This window comes from Macrosteles quadrilineatus, unplaced genomic scaffold (genome assembly GCF_028750875.1).
Source record: "Macrosteles quadrilineatus isolate MER2022 unplaced genomic scaffold, UCM_ALF_1.0 Scaffold_28__1_contigs__length_1566739, whole genome shotgun sequence".
Lineage (NCBI taxonomy): Eukaryota > Metazoa > Arthropoda > Insecta > Hemiptera > Cicadellidae > Macrosteles > Macrosteles quadrilineatus.
In genome coordinates this window covers 1513094-1518773 of record NW_026542621.1, presented here as the reverse complement: position 1 = coordinate 1518773, position 5680 = coordinate 1513094, and positions in this window count along the sequence as shown.

Here is a 5680-nt window from a genome sequence, read left to right as displayed (position 1 = left end):
CTTTTATTTTAGTTATATTTATCGTCTGTTGGCACCGCGTTAGTCACTGAGATCGCGGAATGTCGCAACACTGGAATCGCTGTCGAAAATTGTATCGTCGTTTCCTCACAGCTCTTAAGTTCAGTATTAGTGTATAATGTTTTGCTGTAAATACTCTAAGTATTGAGCAATTATATTAATTCCATTTCACATAAATACACATTATATTATATTAGTGTATTATAAGTTCAATGCTATTCATCGAAATGGCTATTTCATTTGTACAGAATTCAATAATTTTCTTCTGCACTGTAGATGTTTGGTATATGCATAATGTTACAATTCCTTTGTTTGCATTTTCGTAAAACTATCATGGCCACTTGGCAATCCATGGGACTAATGGTTACAAATATTAAAATTTCATATAAATGTTTAACAAACACGAATTTTCCCAGAACACAGCCTAGCATAAATATTGTTTTTAGCCTAAAACTAAGATATTTCTAACAATTTAGAGGAAATAGTTGGAGCCGTTTTTGAAACCTTTTGGTGCACAAATGTTTCTCATATTTTAAAAAAGGTTAAGAATTTATACACAAATCAGTCTCCGGTTGTACTCCAAGCACTACACAAAACTTCATCGTCTTTCATTCCAAACCCAAATAACTTAACTCCAACCAAACATTTCACAGTGTTTAGCTGTGTCTAATGGACAGTAGCTATGCAGAGGGATTGAATCTGTGTTATTTACAAACAATAGTTTTACAAGGCTTGGGGAGGTTGTCATGTTGGAAATATGATGCCCTAAACTCGAGGCCCAGCCTGTTCTTCCTAGAACCGCCTACCTGCCGCACAAAGGCTGGCCTTCCCAACTTTCTACTGCACTAGGGGATGAAGGTCAGTCACACCCCTAATTTGCCAAAAATAAGCGCAATAAAACGTGATTTCCTCTGAGGGAGTTTTTAGAGTACTAATTTACTTTATTGTCGAGAAATGCGAAACTTGTCAAAATCCAGGATGATTTCGGCTGACTTTGGCTTTTATCTGCACTTTTTTGCCATTGTCGTGTAGTTCCAACCGACTGAAACCCTACTGTATCTGTCCTCTTCACCCCATGCACTTTGCTTATGTCACATCCACAGGGTTTAGCTAATGTCACATGTCACGATATAGCTGTTGTAATTCTTAGCACCAGGGTTGTAGAGAAATGTGGTTCAACAAGTTAGTGTAAAATAGCAATACGAAACACCCCCGTCACAGCATACCTACAAACACAGTGAATTTAGGCTGATTTATAAAATTGTATTAAGCTAGGTCCATAATGAAAGGATGTTAATACATAGATACGCGCCAATAAAAATAAAATTGTCTGAGTAGCGAGATTCGAACTAATATAAATAAAAGCGACGGTAAAATATTTCTTTTTGATTTAATTTAGTGTGTTTTGGATCGAGCTGGTTCGCGAACTGGATCAAAGGTCTTAAAATCCGTAAACACTACACATTTAATCAAAACCGACCATTTTTAATGGGAATAAAATAGCATATGCATTGGTTACACGTATTATGTATGGTATATATCAAGTTCAAGAATGATATCTTTAATGGTATCATCATCGTGGTATCTTTGTTACCATCTATAGATCTTTATATTTAAAATTCACTTCGGCGATCGGATACAAGTAGAGATAAGGCACTAGGATTTTGTTTTATTTTTGCCAATCAATAAGATAAATTACAAGTAAAATCTATCTATTCATTGAAAACCTGTATAGGAATGGAATTTCTATAGAAAATCTGAAAATATCTAATTGAAGAGACCGCCAACTTGTTGAAACGTTAGAGTTAAATCACTGGGAAGATTAACAAGCTCAAATCCCATGAGGTCTTGGACATGACTGTACAAGCGATAAGTTACGAGTAACCTTGATCATGCTTACCTTTGTAGCTGTATGATAAAATACCCCCGCCGCAGCAAACATGTAGCCTTAGCGTTTCCATATGCTTGGATGAATTTTACGTTCAAATTCACGTAGATTAACATCTTTTTACAAATTTTCATCGAAATCGGGCCATTTTTGCTCCAGTTGTCGTGCTAACGGACACACATATAAATAGGTATACATATGAATTTAAATGAATGGTGTTTTTGGCCTCTGGGGACCTAAAAAAAACATCGATCCCGGGCCCAGGTCTTACCATGAGACCTCCGGTAATAGCTTATTCCCTTTTTGTGAAATTCACTAATAAAATATCTTTACAGTATAGCCATAATATTTAGGTTTTGTAAATTGCGAAACCAACTACACGCGGTCTTTCCTTCGATAAAATGTATCTTATTTCTAAAACGCGACTGATAGATTTGTACAATTAATTAAACGCATTTGAAAATTGGTTTCTAGCTGTGATGTATTAAAAATCTATGTATTTGTAGCTGACATTAAAAATGTGTTTAGCCAGGTCCAAATTTCTCCTGAGAGAGGTTTGAAAACGTTTAATATATTCAAAAGATAGGAAATTTAATTTTGCTTATCTACCAGCAAAGATTGTCTTAAAGGGCGTTTATATGTTGAATCCCTAAACTGTTGGACATAATACAAGATATTTTACGCAAATTCCATCAGATAGCTAAATAGCTATGTTTGTGATATGATCATGAATTAAACAGTACAGTATCAACAATAATCAGGGGATGTTATAATTTTCTTATTTCTTTGCAATGATAATTGAAAATGTGAATTTAATAATTGATTTTGTACCTGCAAATGAAAGAAAACTATTTATTTGAGACGTGATAGGCAAAATCCTTTTAATTAATCGTTTGAATGATTGCTAAAAGCGATTAAACTCTCCAATCGCAGTACAGTATCAACAATAATCAGGGGATGTTATAATTTTCTAATTTCTTTGCAATGATAATTGAAAATGTGAATTTAATAATTGATTTTGTACCTGTAAATGAAAGAAAACTATTTATTTGAGACGTGATAGGCAAAATCCTTTTAATTAATCGTTTGAATGATTGCTAAAAGCGATTAAACTCTCCAATCGTTGAGGTAGATAGTCTATTGCATTCTTTATTTTAACTTCCTTTTGGTGAAATTGGAAATTTACATAAGGTTTTTCCTTATAAGGTCAGGAACCAATTCAATATTGTCTTTGGCTTGATGAGAACAAAATTCACTCCAGCAATTCATCTGAGTTTAAAGTTACAAATATGAACGTTTGAAACAATTTTAAATTCAAAAATTCAGTAATGAAGATAATATTATCTTAGATTATAATGTGTCCATACAATTCATAAAACCCCTGTGCTAATTTTCTCACTAGTAAAATAATTCCGCAAATTAAAACCCCTGTGCTAATTTTGTCACTAGTAAAATAATTCCGCAAATCTCACATACATTCTTCCACTGTTGTTTAAATATATAAACACAACATTTTTGTAATATTTAATATCACCCCTTGCTTGCTTCAACTACTATGATTTGTATAATAAATATTGAACTATAATACAATATGTCCTAAATAATTATATTCCTACTAGCGTATATTCTATTTAGCTTGTTTTCATAGACGAAAACGACATTTAAATATTGAATACTACTTCTTGCATGCACAACTACTACATTAATTTCTTGCACATAATTTTGCATATAATATTTAAAGATAGTGTTAAAAATCGACGAACACAATTATCAGTAGCATTTATTACTTCTCGCGTGTACAACTAACACAATAATTTTTATCTGCAGTCTGTATGTATGTATATTGTTTGGGTCTCATGGATATACAAAAAATGTATGTATCGTATATTAGGCTACTTCTTGTATGTACATATAATACAATAGTTTATATATTTGCGTCTACAGTTGTACACGATGAAACATTAGATCATATGTATTGGTTACGGATGAACATTAGATTAAAATATTATATTGTATTACTCATTGTAGAATAGGATTATCTAAAAACATTTGACATCACATTTCGTATACTTCATGTGTTCATTGTTCGATTTCCAAAATTAAATTAACAAAAATTAGAAACCTCAAACCACCACCGTTCGATACCCGTCAACTCGACAGAACATTGTCAATCAGGACAATAAAGGGTGTGATAATTGAGGCTCCACCCCCACAGGGGCGCAGATGTCACTAATTAAAATGTTTTATGGGGTAGGTAATAGATAGAGGTAACAGGTAACATATGCGGTTCGCCAGCTGGGCCTGTGGTAATGGGCCATTCAATTGTGATCGGCATCGCGTAAATGGGCAATGGGCAATGGGCAATGGGCAATGGCCCTCCCCCGCTTAACCGCACACTTCCATAGCATTGACCGATTACTGGACACAGGATTAGGCCTCTGATTCATCACCCAGATAGCTTGATCAATTGACTGTGGTTGATTGGCACCATCCGGATTTCTACGGGGTGCATCTGCGTATGTTTTATATCTACTACTATTTGTCGGATAGAATACATGCCACAGGGAATACATTGCTGTAGCAATCATACAACGTATTATTAGGTAAAGTAAGACCAGCGTTATGTTGAATACTCTAATTAAATGTACGGTAAGCGCAGTTGCCACTTTTACCTAATTTTCAGCCCACTTACTTCAAGAAAAATTTAGCCGTAGTATGTGTATGATGAATGTTATTTTCTGGTTGATTGATTATTACCTGTAGGACTGGTTTGAATGAATTGTGATCTTAAAGGTTCATTTTGTTTTATATTTGACTGCTCCTAACACAAGCCCGACGGAACTAACATGTTGCTCGTGGAGTAGACCTGCTGTAAAGCAAACCTTGACCAATGTTTGTTGAATATCATTTTATAAATCATGGATTATTACGGGTTGGATTGGTTTAACTGTGTTATTTTATCCAGTACAACTTTCTTTTATACAACCAAACCCTCAAAATAATAGTTTTTGTGACATTCAGGTTGGTGTAGTGACCCTGTCGAATCACAGAATTAAGTAACATATAATTAAGTAACATATAATTTCGAGTAACATAAAATTGTTGTTTGGAAAACTTTAGAAAATACAATATGAAAAATTACTGTATACCCTATTGAAAGTATTGTTTTATTACAACTCTCTTACCTAACATAAACTCACCACAATAAGCAGAACTTCAAAAAAAGTGGTTGGTAATAATTATGTAGACGTGCGTGGTAAATATGTATGTGTGGTTTTACTGCTCTATGATCCCCTACTTAAAACCCTTACACTTAAAACGTATCACGCTGTAAATAAAAATGCGAATATCTTAACAATCTGTTTGGAATTATTTTTACTTGCAGATTTGTTAACTATAAATGTATAAACGTTCTGCATAAGTTATACAACCTAAGTACCATTAGCATTGTGGCACGGCAACTATATTTTGCAAACAATCATCGATAGAAACATCGATGAGTATCCTAAACAAATAAGTAGCCTAAATTGGCAATTCACTGGTTAAATTGCGATTTGAGCTGAAGGCACTGCATTAACCGAGCCATTCCCGCTGCGGTCCAATAATAGGAAAATAACTCACAATTACAGCAGTTTCAGGCTCATTATTTACATTCATTGACAAAGGGGGGTTATGGGTAGGGCCAAATGTTTTATGGTCTTTTAATGGGGCAGTTATCGCGATTATGCCGTATCATGCAGTCTAACACAACCCAATAGTAATATAGATTGAAAT